A 13,419-nucleotide genomic window follows, 5' to 3' on the forward strand; every position below is an offset into this window, starting at 1 on the left:
GGTGGAGAAGAGAGAACACAAGAAAAATTTAAAAGCTGCTTAATATCCCAAAGGAGGTAGGAGAGATACATAAAAGATAACCAGGGTATTAAGAGAACAGGATATTTAAGGAGCCACACTAACAAAACTGAGGCAGGGACACATGTTGGAGGCAAGTGTGCTAGGAGAGCATCTCAGAACCTGTGACTTTAATTGATTTTCCTGATGATTCCGAGCCACCTGTAGGTTGATAATAGGGCTTGGAGGGTCCCTGATGTTTCCCATGTGCACTGCGCCTGTTGCTCACTAGCGAGTGACACACAGAGCATTCAGCTAATGTAATCCTGGGGCTAACAGTAAGATTGTTTACATGTACAATGGTTAAAATGTGAACAGTTGGAACAAGCACCTGGGATTACTTTTAGGTTAACAAAACAGAGTTTATAATCTTCACTACAGGACAGTTACCTAGAAAATATTCCTTTATTGTACTAGAAGCTGTGGATCATAGAATAAAGAAATAAACAGAAATAAAACATGTAAATTTAAAATAAATCTTTCATTTATTGTAGACCATGTAGATCAGGGTCTAAAAGATACCAAAGAACTCATACCAGAAGATTAGCATTATAAAGTTTGTCAGTATTTAGTTTTAAAAACCAAACTATAAAAATCCACTGCATTTCTAAATACCAGAAAACAGAGATATAATTTAAAATGCCATATATGTTAGCCAGAAAACAAAGATACCTACGTAACACCCAGCAAAGGGAAAAGAGGCAATCTATAAAACTGGAGTCACAGGGAGGATGTGTGTATTCAAAGATTTATGCTTTGAGGGGCCGGGATATAGCTCAGCAGCACAGTACCTGCATGGCAAGCACAAGGTCCTGAGTTCAATTCCTGGTGCTGAAAAATAAAAAGATTCATGCTTTAAGCAGCAGGTATGATATGATCCAGTTGGATCTGCTCATGCAAAAGTGATAAATCATGATGAAAACAATTATCAATAGGATAGGAATTTGGTTGTCTAGGGAGACATCAGCTATTGTTGGGAGATCAAGATGAGTTTCAAGGAGGAGCCAAGCTTAAGCTGAGCTTGCAGGTTTAGCACGTGTTGGAGGGGGAGCTGGTGCACTCCAGGCCAAGGTAACAAATACACATGTAATATCTGAAAGCAAGTTGTTTAGTAGGACTGAAACAAGGACTTGAATATGGAGCAGAGCAGTGAAGCAGGCTGGAGAGGCAAGTGGAGACCAAATCATGCAGGGTCCCCTCTAGCCAGGGACGTGTGCATCTGTGGCAGGGCAGGGAGAGAAGAGGGAACCATAGCTGGAGAATGCTACCGCGACCCTGTCTCAACAGCACTGGGAAGAAAGCTAAGCCCATGACTGTGAGTCACAGGGTCACGGAGAACCAAGAGAAGCCAAGCTCCAGGAGAAAGGGTGCCTCCAGCACGGAGGACCCAAGAGCAAGTTACAGGAATTCATTAGAAGTCATCACATGCCCCTTTCCAATGCCGCTCTGGCAGGATAAGTGATGCAAGCCTAGTGTAGACCACTTACACTTCTACTTGTCACAGAAGAGACAATGTGACCTATACAAGAAGAAAGGGGCAGAGGTAAGTGACATGGTGGAAGCAGACTAGTTAGACTACAACTTAGGATCCCCAAAAGAGGTGATGGTGGCAGCAGAGATGGAGAGTCCTAGAGGAAAACTCCTACAAAAAGGGAGTTAGGGATTCAGTTTCAGACATGTTGGGTTTCCTGGTGCTTAACTCCACTCAGGCCAATACGGAGATGCCCAGCAATGGAGCTGGTGAAATCCCCTCTGAAAAATGGGGCACAGGCCTGGCACGGTAGGGCATGCCTATAATCCCAGCGCTCTAGGACACTGAGCAGGAATCCAAGTTTGGATCCAGCTTTGGCAATTTAGAGAGACCCTGTCTCAAAATAAGGGGAGGCTTAAGAATGTAGCTCGGTGTGAAGGCCCTGGGTTCAGTTCCCAGTACTGGGAGGAAGGGGGGGAAGGAGGGAGGGAGGGAGAAATGGACAAACGGACAGACAAATGGTGAATAGCACCCTTTGGCTTCAGGGGAAGAGGACACTATCCTGAATTCTGAACATTGCTTATCCAGGTGGCCTTATAAATGTCTCTGAGCTCTCTGTGGGTGGCCCCGGATCCTGACAGGAAGCTCACACAACCAACTTTGATCACCAGTGTTTCTCCTTCCCAGAGTAGTTTAGTGAAGAGAGTTCGCCCTGGGCGAAGGAAGACTTTGTTTTCTTTCTGGCAGGCCACAGCTAGACTAATCCTCCTCGCGGGTCCTGGTCCTCTGCAGGCAGGGTGTGCGGCGGGCTCGCGGGGGCACACAGTCCTCTACCCTGCCACAGCAGTGCCAGCTTCCGCCTGGGAGCTCCAGGCCACTCTGTGGTGCGAACCACCAGCAAATGGTAACCGATGTTTGGTTCAAAGCTTGATGAGATCTGCTACAGACCCCTGCACGCTGATCTGACAGACAGGTCCCAGGCAGCTTTCACAAGTCTTTGGTTCTCTAGCAGAAGGTGGGCTGTCTGCAGCTGCAGTCTCTCTGTTTTATGTTGTTTAGCTCTGAGGCCAGCAGCTAACTTACCGGAACTGGCCACTAGCGGTCAAAAAGCAGCAGCTAATGCCCGTGATGCTGTCTCTCTCAGAGTGGGGAGCAGCTCCAAGGCGTGCCCTGCTCATAGATGCGAGCCCCAAATAGCCACAGGTGCCAAACTGCAGGAGAGAAGACCCTCTGCTGCCTGGGGCCCTGGGGGGTGTCTCCATCAGTGCATGCGCTGGCTCCCAAACACCCACCAGCTGCCTTTCCTCATCCTGCAGAGGGTGAGCAGGGCTGATTCACTGGGGTTCCCAGGCAGTGCCACAGCCACCTAGGGGACGGTTGTGTCCAGAAAGGCAAGTGTTAAATCCAGGATTGACTCTCAAGTGGAGACGGCCTGTCCTTGTTTTAAGATGACCATTTATTGATGGAGATTCTAGATAGCCTGGACGGGGAGAGGAGTGACAAAAGGCTTTGGTATTAGGAGCAGATCACCTAATCGTTAAAGTCAGGGATGGGGACTGGTCCTTTGTGACAGCTGAAAATATATCCCCCTCCTCCCTCCCTATAAATCCTCACTGCCTGGCCTTTAGACCCTTTTAGGGTCTGCTTCTATAGCTGATGGCGTAATCTCTTTTCCTGGATGCTAAGTGTAGGTCATGGAGGAACCAAAACTCCAATTAACAGCAGGACCTATTGTCCTAACAGGGACCCCATTTAGGGGACAGAACAGCCTGGTTCCTTTTCTGGAAGTGTTGAGGGTGCAGGCTCACACGGAGAAAAGCAGCATGGAAAGCTTCCCCGCCACCCCGACAAGGGCAAGCCAGACTCATGAGTTTAAACTGGAAGGAAACTTTTACTCTATCCTAGCCAGAAAGGATGCTCAAGGCTTGGGTGGTTTGTTTGGCCCTAAGAGAACAGTATTATCAAACAGAAAAAGGGCAAGCAGAGTTGGGTATGACGTGGTGGTGCACACCTGTAATCCCAGCACACGGGAGCTGAGGCAGGAGGACCACCATGAGTTCCAGGTCAGTCTGGGATACACAGTGAGTTCAGTGCCACCCTAAAATACAAAGTGAGTCCCTGTCTAAAAAAAAAAAAAAAAAGAAAGAAAGAAAGAAAAAAGAAAAATATTTCAGTATGTCAAAAGGATCTGATTGGGTAATGGGACAAGATGATACATAATTTTTCTTTTTCCTTTCTGAGTCTCTGCACGGCCTAAATTTTCATTACAACTGCTTAGGCTGAGCCCTGAAGTACCATCAGCAGGACAGAAGAGGAAGGCGACTGCAGGCAGACGAAAGAAGGTGGAAAATCAGAGCAGGGCATTTTGGAGCTTGGGCCAGGCTGGCTGGGAGGTGGGGGAAGGTGGAGGGGATGGAGGAGGTGGGGACGGTGCAGGGCCAGGCTGGGACCTGCGGGCTCATTACACTGGGAACCAGAAGCGCATGAGGCTCCCTGGTTTCCTCAGCAGACTGCATCCAGAGGGGACCTCAGAGGACAGTCGTGTCTGCCCCATGTGGCTGAGTTACCTGGAGAGAACAGCAAACGTGAGGTACTGCTCTCAAGACTCCTTGCCCCCTGCCAGTCAAGCCCAGGCCCAGTCCGATGAACCGGGACACAGACGTGATGGGTGCTTTTACAGTGACAAAGTGCACTTGTGTTTCAAGCTCTGTCAGAGGGTGGCTAGCCTGAACTTAAACCAAGTACTAGATGACTGTGTGACAAAAGTCAGACTGCTGCTTCTGTGTCTGGCAAATTGTTCACTCAGAAATAGATCTGAGACATACAACTGTTTATCAGTGGTCCTTTAAGATTACCTGGGTCTCCTTTAAAACTGCTAAACATTTTGTTGGGTTTCTGTCTCAAAGCCAAGTAGCACTGAAGAAATGAGGTGACTTTCCTAAGCCTCTGCACTGGCTTCTTGGGAAGAGCGGGTGAGGAATGTTAAGGCAATGGGCAGAAAGCAGAGAAAGGCAGAACACTCACAGCCAGCCCCTTTGCTTTTCACCTTCTGTCTGCTTCCTCCCATTCACAACTTTAGGCCCTTTGTTTGTTTAACAGACCATCACAATTGCAGGCCAGGCCCGGGCTCAGTGGAGGAGGAATGCACTGTCCGCAGTGCACATGTGTGGTCCAGCCCTGCCCAGCGAGCTGCTCCCAGCGCCCTGGAGGCCAGCACCTTGCTCACAATAAGCTGACACCCTGTGAGCCAGACTTGCTGCTCCTTCTCAGGAGCCTGCAGCAAGTCTCAGGTTGCTCTTGGTCTCCTCTGGCCTTACCACTGAAGCTCCTGAGACAGCATGGCCTGGCACGGGCCACCCCTGCCCGACTCCCTCCAGTGCGTCTGCTCTGACAACTGCAGACCCCAAACAGGACCTCTCTGAGATTGCTCCTCCCTGACTGCCAAGCCCAGCAGGGCCCCTATCCTGTTTCTTAGTTCCTGGTAGGTATGTTCAGCACCATTGGGATGAATTTGAATCCCTTGGTCAACAGATCAAAATGATATTCACTAACAATGCATTTCCATGAGAATCAAAATAATGCTGTATCTAGTACAATGATAAACGTATTTCAGTGGAGCTCACAAAGCCCACCCATGCTATTCTATCTAATGATTTCCGTCCTGTGTTCTGGTGAGACAGCTACAAAGACATTACTGTCCCCATCAAGGCTCACTGGACTTAAGTTCTTCACCCACAAGCACTGATTGTGAAACCCAAAGGATGGATCACACTAAGAAAAGGGCCTGATTCATGGTAAGGGTCCAGAAGTGTTAGCCCCACTGGGTGCAGCCCTGCTCCTCCTCACCAGTGATACTGATGGAGGCTATCACTGGCAGTCTCTTCCCACTTCTGCCCAACCGCAGTGTCTGCAGCAACCGAGACCTTCAGCAAGAGCTCTGACTGAATTTCCAAAGAAAGCCTAAGAATGGGTAGCAGGTGCCGTGGTGCAGCTGCGATGTGACTAGTCCCCTTCCCGGGTGACCCCTCAGCTTCTACACAGGGAAGGGAGCCTTGACACATGTTAAGGCACACAAGTAAGGCTGATCATACGGGTGGTTGTTAAGCTTCAGAACTGACAAGGTTGTCAGCGGAAAATTCCGCAGATCTGCAGTTTCCCTGGGGCTGTGGATGGGGTCAGCAGGGAAGTGCTGCTTCACCAGATTCCCTGCAATGCAGAGGATACAAAAGAAAAGCAAAAGCTTGCCACAAAATATTCTGCAGTCGGAGGAGGGAAAGAGAGTAAAGTCTACTTATTCTCCACTAGAACCTTCTTGATGATGTATCCTTGCCTCTGTTTGCTGTGTCTCCAAGCAATTATTCATACACACAGCCCACTAGAAATGACTTTAAGGCTTGCAAACCTCCTGGGTAATAGGAACCGTCAGCTGTGAGGTGGGTTTGGAGCTCTCCCTGCAGTCTGAAGATCCCAGCCTGTAAGACATGGTTTGCACACCTCCAGTCAACGCAGTCAGAGAAACGCTCTCCCCACTATGCTGTAACCTGCATACACACACGTGTACCCCACCACAGTGTCACAGATTTTCTACTGCTTTTTCATGCCCTTGATGGGTGATCCTTCCTTATATCCATTCTTTTACTGCAACTGAATTAAAACGACTGTCAAGTTTTTCCCTGCCTTTTCAGCGAGGAAAAAAAAAAAAAAAGAACACGTGAAATTGCTTACATAAAACATTCAAAACAGCCCTCAGAGGAAATGGCATTTCTTTTAAACCAACAGAATTAAAATACCATAAACAGGCATGCAAATCTATGCAGTAATGGACCTGAAATTATGAACTGAAAGTCAGCCATGATTGGTCAACACTTTCAACAAAAGCTTGTGATAAACATTAAGGTTTATCAAATAAGCAAGGTCAAAACACTGACATCTCCAAATTGAATATTCAATTTCGTAATGACTAAATCTGGTTGGGTAGTTGAAAATCTTTTTAAAGGACAGATTCTTAGATCAGCACAGACTGAAATATCTTGGGCACCCTGAGAATTTATGATTCTTTCAGGTCCTCAGGAACCAAGTCTGCTGCTAGCTTTGTACCACTGAACCTTGATGAGCATTTCAAAACCAGTATCTCTGTTCACCAATTAGAGACAGAGATAAAACGTGGCTTCTTCCCACTAAAACCATTCCAACCAACAGAGCCTCTTAGTGGGAAAGCTGCACAGGATTTTCTTCACTAGTACAGGGATAAATTGATTATGAAATAAAGTCAAGTATAACTCACCTAGGTGACTTAATCACTGGCTGCCTGCTTCTTTTAAGGGCCATGCCCTTTTATTCTGTATAGAACTTCCTTGTAAGTTAAAAATGGAGAAATTAGGAGTTTTTCAGACAACTGAAGTTTAAAAATAACCCGACAGAACTCTGGAAGAAACTGGAGGTGAACAGGTTATTTGTCTGAGTCACTCGGTCTGTGTTCGGTCTCCTCCTTATTTTGCATGTCTAAACACTTCACAAATCATCTGCCTGATCCGCCTCTCATCTTGAAATGCTCAGTGTTTACCAGGGTGGTTTAAATGGATGGTCCCCAAAAGCTTGTAGTAAACTCTCCCCACCAGGGCTTTAAAAAACAGGAAGGCAAAAGAATCAAATTCTTCTGGAGGATGGTTTGCGCTTGTCCATCTTACAAGTGGACAATATCAACTTATTTATTCAGATGGTGGGGGCAGCTTTTCCTTCCCAGGAAAGGGTATCCCAAACACAAGATACACAAGCCCAGCCAGCAACAGCTTAGCTTCATTGTCAAAATATTCAAATTGTAACACACACACACACACACACACACACACACACACACACTCACACTCACACACACAACAATTCCTTTCAGAATTCAACAATGCCCCTTGGTCCAAAGGCTCACACAGGAGCTTATTCTTAAGCTGTTCAGTGTAAGCTGCGTTCGTGAAAGCGGAGTGCTTGGACAGGGAGGAGACTATGTCCCGCAGCCGTTCCCACCTGCCGTCTCAGCACCAGGCTCCCATGGTCACAGCTAACAATGCAATGGGAAACCTAATGCAGGCCTGGCCCAGGGACAGTCACATGCAGTATATGACAATTCAATACAGTGGAGAAGAGACAAGCAGGAAACAGCACATCTCGGTTTGATAGGTTGCAACTTGCAGACTGCTCTCCGGGTCTGGATGTAACTTTTAAAAGCAGAGGTTTCTGGATGGCAATTTCTTTTTATGTATGTTGTAAAAAGTCACCCCGTAAAGTTAATCCTAAAGATCAAACTTTCTGAGTTCCCCAGTGGCCCACAATATCATGCTTCCCTTGGAAGGGAGATTAGCACGTGATAACCACATTCGTTCACTGTCTTTAATGAATGGGGAATATTTTTAGGAAGCCTTTCATTGACAACAAAAAGGAAAGTTTTGTAAATCTAGAGCATATGATTTCTAGAGTGCTTTTCTGCTGAGACAATGTGTTTTCGAGGTGTCTGCTTCTGAGGACAGAATTTAGGGATGTTCTTTTTCTCAGATAATGAACGGGGTTAACTACTGGCAGAGCAGCTGCTGAAGCCCAAACTGAACAAAAACATTTCTTCCAGTTCTAGCTCATTTGCTTCTCGTGACTCCTGGTTTTACTTAAGCAAACTCTCCAAACTGACTTTTTTTTTTTTTAACTTCTAATGATTTGAATAGAGAAGAAGTAGGCAACCCTAACCTTGGAAAATCAGTCTTTGTTTTCAGTGAAGGAATCCTTTAGACTGAAGATTTGCCAGGTTTGTTTTTGCAAAGCCTCTCATGTGTTTAACTTTCTTTCTAAAGTCCGTAATTCCAGATGGGAAGAGGCCCACCTGATTTCGCAGATTACTGACAACTAAATGCTACCACAGCAAGATGCATCAATCATGGTGAACAACAAGACTGTATTTCCAGAAGAGACCCTCAGATTCACCTCCAGACAATGACATCATTTTAAAGATGTCCCAGGAGGGGTACGTTGTTCAAGGATCCCATGAAATTTAAACACATTTGTGAGCCTAACACCGGACCCTCTACCTTCTTCTATTATAGATACTCCCAGGGAGACATCATTCAAACACCAGGGTATCTAATGCTTCCTGAGGTCAGAGGCCTCCCAAATATCTTCAATACCAAACTTTTAACTATTTTGCAATACCCAACGCCTTGCATTGCAAGCAGTCTACCACTAAGCGACATTTCCCACCCTTTTTATTTTGTAAATTTTCAGATAGGGTCTCACTAAGTTGCCCACGCTGGGCTCCAACTCATCAGGAGCCTTCTGCCTCAGTTTCCCAAGTAGCTGGGGCTGCAGGTATGCGTCACCATCCCTGGCTCAACCCTGGCCTCCCTCTCAAATTCCTAGACCAGTGCACCTACCTCTTCCCTGCACTTCTCAGCCTGTATTATGTCGTGGTGCCCCACCTAATCATGTCTTTTAAGTGGAGGTTTCACACTCCAGGTCTCAAGCTGGCACCTCCTGGAGCTATGTAAATTGGCTGAGGGTATCGCTGTGCAGTGATGGCTATCAGGTCTTGGTTGCTCAGAGGTGATGGCTACTGTTTGATACTTAACATCCTCAGTAAGGCTCTGAGTAGGCAATGGCAGCCCTATTTTACTATGGGAAAACAAAGCCTTAGAAGTTGTGCTGATTTGCCCAATTCCACAACCAGCAAGCTATTGAGCTGGATGTGAACCTGGAATATGTGATTTGAGACTCCATCCCTTCGCTATAACTTCCCAGCTACCACCAAGTCAGAAACTCTGGAGTTATAACGAGGTTTTTCTCTCTGATTAAGGTATAAGGTTGTTATGGGTTTACTGTCTTAAGTCTGCTCCCTCCTCCTAGGTCCCCTAGTTACTTCTTCTTAGGTACGGACTGCCTTTATTTTGGCTTGCAATTCGGCATGGTGGGCATCTGACTTTGTCCCACCCCCCTTCCCTTTCTAGCTCATTCAAAACAATGAAAGGTTCATTATCTCTTGTATTTTAACCCAGCCAAAGCCAGAAATGGGCTGAAGACGTCTGTTAACATCTAAATCCAGTGAAGAAATTCTGCTGGACTTCTGAGAGCAGCGGAGAGGTATATGGTGGCGGGAGGGGAAGGACACACTTCCATTCCACACCGGAGGCCAGAGTTCAAATGAAGATGGTGCTGGGGAATAGCTTTGTGCAGGGAGAATCGGATCCATGGTCCCTCAGGAAGGTGCTATGAATCCTACTTAGAACCCTGCTTCGCTACAACAGCTGGGACTGGATCTGTTTTTCATAAAAAGGCCACCATCAGCCCATAGAGAGGTCTAGTGAAGGTTCTAGTGACCTGAAGGTGGGACATGTGCCTTAGATCCTGGGCTGGACAGTGCACAAAGGAAGGAAACCAGGGCAGACGCAGAACACGCACAGATAACGCCTCTGATCCATACACGAATACCTAGAAAGGGGAGGCCTTAATCTTAAGCTCTGGACTGCTAAAAACAAACAAAAAAGGAAAATAGGGAAATCCATTTTGAAGCAGAAAGAGGAGCCTTAATGCTGGCAATTTTAGGTCCAGGACACCCCTGCTCCCTAACCCTGGGTGTCCCTCCCAAGTCAGAGTGCAGGGAAGGGGTCCGGACTTGATTTCCATATGATGGAAATGATGGTCTCCATGAAACTGAGGCACTTTGTGGAAGGGAAAAAGGGTATAAATCCTGTGAATGGGTTGATTCCCATTCTCCAAGGAAACTCCACTTCAGCTCATAGCTGAATGCCTGCCCCCTCCAGAAAAGGATTTTTAAAGGCCCTGGTGAAGCCTGATAGATCTGCTATAACACAGAAATTAGAACTTTTGAATGCAAAGAGCTGTGGCCAGCAGAATTTCAGACAGGCAAGCATCAGGCAGCAGAGCAGCTTATTTTCTTGCCAAAGGGCACACTTCTAAATGTGAAGGGTGGCTGGGGTGTGCAGCTACGAGGGCTGTGATCCACAGGAAGCTGCGTTCCCATCTGTGGTGCCTGCACCTGAGTGGGGAGGGATGTGGAGAAGGAGGACTGCCCACTCCACCGGTACAGCCTGAATTCTTATCTAACTTCTTCCAGATACCCAGCACCCTAGTGAGAAGCCCGGAGCCAGGTCCAGGGAAAGCGCCACTTCTGCACGCTGGACACAGATCCATATTCTTCCCCAGGCTCTCTGGGTTTGAACTGGCTCCCTTCATTTCGTCAGAAAACTGCTGTCAGTGTGGTTCCTCTAACATGCAAATATGTTCCTGTCAGTCACCTGTTTAGAATTTTTCAACGGTCCATTCACTTCTGTCAATTGCAACCAAGAGACCTGTCTAATTCAAGCCACTGAATTTTTAATACTGGGCACAGTGTTCACAGTGTTCATTTTGAGTTATAGAAAGAGACTTCAGGTAGCAGATATAGAGATGATTCTCCTGATTTATCAATTATGCACACTGAAATGGGCAAACAGATAAGTCGTGTATAAGTACAAAGTCCCTATGATGAAAATGATCGTTATGTATGTTTAAAATGTACCAATAAACTTAATTTAAAAAAGAAAATAAATAAAATAGGCACATAGTAATTCCCATAGTACAAATCAAACCAAGCAACAAAACTGTTCGGAAGAATAAATGCTACCACTGAATGCCCAAGTTTCTCCACAAAACCACTGAGAGTTCTATTTCTTCCCTGAATCAGAACTAGCAACATTTATGTACTTTGATTTGAATAACTGAGACAAATGAGAACTATCTCTGGAAAACAAAATAAAAAGACTGTATCTTAATTTACATGGTGATTGTGTGTGTTTCATGAGTCACTTTTAATTCCTGCTACTGAAACAAAAGGAAAAAATATTACCTTGATAAATTCTACAAAATGGACCAATTAAGATATTCCCCAAATAGAACACACTTTGTTATAGCATAAACATATATAGTTTCCAGCATTTTAGACATCAAGAAATATATTTTATTTGTTAATTTTAATAGTTATATTTATACTTTCCTCTATTCTAATTACCTTCATTTTCACTTTTTATTTTTTGTTCATGAAGAAGGGAATGTGAGTTTTAATACTACTCTCTAGATAATAAGTTTTCCTACCTGAAAGTGTACAATGATGTGTTCTACTCTTGCTTCACTCATTATGAGGGATGCGTACTCTACTTAATACTGTATTATAGTAAGATGCTGTGGTTAAAGAACTCACCCAAGAACAGTGTTCTTCCAGATATAGCCCAAGACAGACTGGGAAGAAAACTAGCTTCAGAGTTCTAACTTTAGAGTTTAATGCTAATTCTGCTACTTGACCTCCACAAAGTTGCATAATTTCTTCTCTAAGCTGAGTCTCCTCTGCCACAAGATGGGGATGTCTATCTTTCGGAACTGTTATAAGAAGATAAATTATATGGACACATATAGCAGCATAACGATAGGTATAGTCCAAAAAAGATGAACATAGTTAGGTGTGGCCTTTAAGAAGTAACAGGAGTGATTTTTACTTACACAATGGATGAGCTCATAACAAGGAAACTTTAATATTGTTAATAATTTATTTTGGAACCCCAAACATGCAACAGAAAGCATTTACATGAGTGATCCACTTCCATTCTCTTTAATGTGAATCATCATCTTACTTTCTAACATATTCATATAACAGAAATTTCTATTATTATCTATTTGCTTTAACAGTGTACAGTGTGTATTGGAAAAATTACTAAATTCTTAAGTAGTGCAATACAATTTACTGTGCTAATGATGCAAGACTGAGCTTGATGACAGAAAACAATTGTGAATGGACCTGGCATGAACTGGTCTTACAATTATCCAAAAGATGAAGCCATTTGTGCATTTTTAAGTTTTTCAAAATCTTTTCTTCTGAATGTGTTGTTGGGGAAGTAGACCAATTACGGTTAGAATTATCTGGAGATTACACCCATATACTAATCTCCATGATGAATGTAAACTTCATGTACTGCAAACATGTGCAAATAAATGAAAACCCGCTATTAATATTAAATGTTTAAAAAATGATCTGGAGAGCAGAATGTACGTGGGCACACCTGATACCCCCACGTGGACAGCTGGAAATTAGCCTTACGATCACAAAAGTCAGGCAGTGATTTATCTTTGGAAAATGGTGTGTGTGTGTGTGGGTGTGGGTGTATGAGAGAGAGAGAGAGACAGACAGACAGACAGAGACAGGCAGAGAGACAGAAAGATAGAGACAGAGATGTAAGATGGATAAGAACACTTACAAAAGCCACCAGAATAAAAAAAAATGGGACTACAGTAAGGGAATTTTGCATAAAAGTACCTGGGAAGAAGCCAAGAGTTACGGTCAAGCAACAGTGCAAAAGCTGCAAAACAAGGGAAGGGCTGCTTCAGGGTGAAACGGCGTGGACAGAGACCCACACGTGCTAGGAGAAAACCGCACAATTGTCGGACAGGAAATTTAAGGCAGAAATTAAGGACCATTATCTTGAAGTGTGTGGTTAAAACAAACCATTATCTTTGTGAGAATGGTGGAAAATGAGAAATAAAATGTTGATATGTAACAGGGACCCTGCCAATCATAGATTCCTTCAAATAAATTCTGGACCTACCTCACTCACAACGTTAGGAAACCTGGAAGGAGCACGCACAAATGGACAACGGCCCCGAGTGTGACTCAGGAAGGACGATTTAGAGACTGTTACACATCACATAGCAGATACGAGATCTGAATGGAGGACAATACCACGTCCTAGTACCTTCTTTGTTGTTTTTTAAAGATAAAACAACTTTAAAACATCTTTTTAGGCTGTCTGAAGGTAGTGAGTTATCTCAACTGATTGTTCACAGTCAGTGCAGATTGAACTCCTTGTTCTACT

General features: G+C 44.8%; 1 protein-coding gene across 7 annotated transcripts in view; it reads right to left on the reverse strand.

Moving 5' to 3' along the window:
• Plagl1 (PLAG1 like zinc finger 1) overlaps nt 1-13,419 on the reverse strand; it is a 104,333-nt gene that overhangs the window by 13,635 nt on the left and 77,279 nt on the right. For 2 of the 7 annotated variants that reach the window (XM_063233421.1, XM_063233419.1), the window contains exon 4: nt 849-888. The exons of 4 other annotated variants lie outside the window; for them this stretch is intronic. The gene's annotated coding sequence lies outside the window, so the exon portion shown is untranslated. Of the gene's footprint in view, nt 1-848; nt 889-1,544; nt 1,577-13,419 lie in introns of all 7 variants that reach the window. One more of the 7 variants, XM_063233420.1, reaches the window with a different exon arrangement.

This window comes from Cavia porcellus, unplaced genomic scaffold, assembly GCF_034190915.1.
Source record: "Cavia porcellus strain 051 isolate PalLab524CR breed Dunkin Hartley unplaced genomic scaffold, mCavPor4.1 scaffold_22, whole genome shotgun sequence".
In the NCBI taxonomy this organism is placed as follows: Eukaryota; Metazoa; Chordata; class Mammalia; order Rodentia; family Caviidae; genus Cavia; species Cavia porcellus.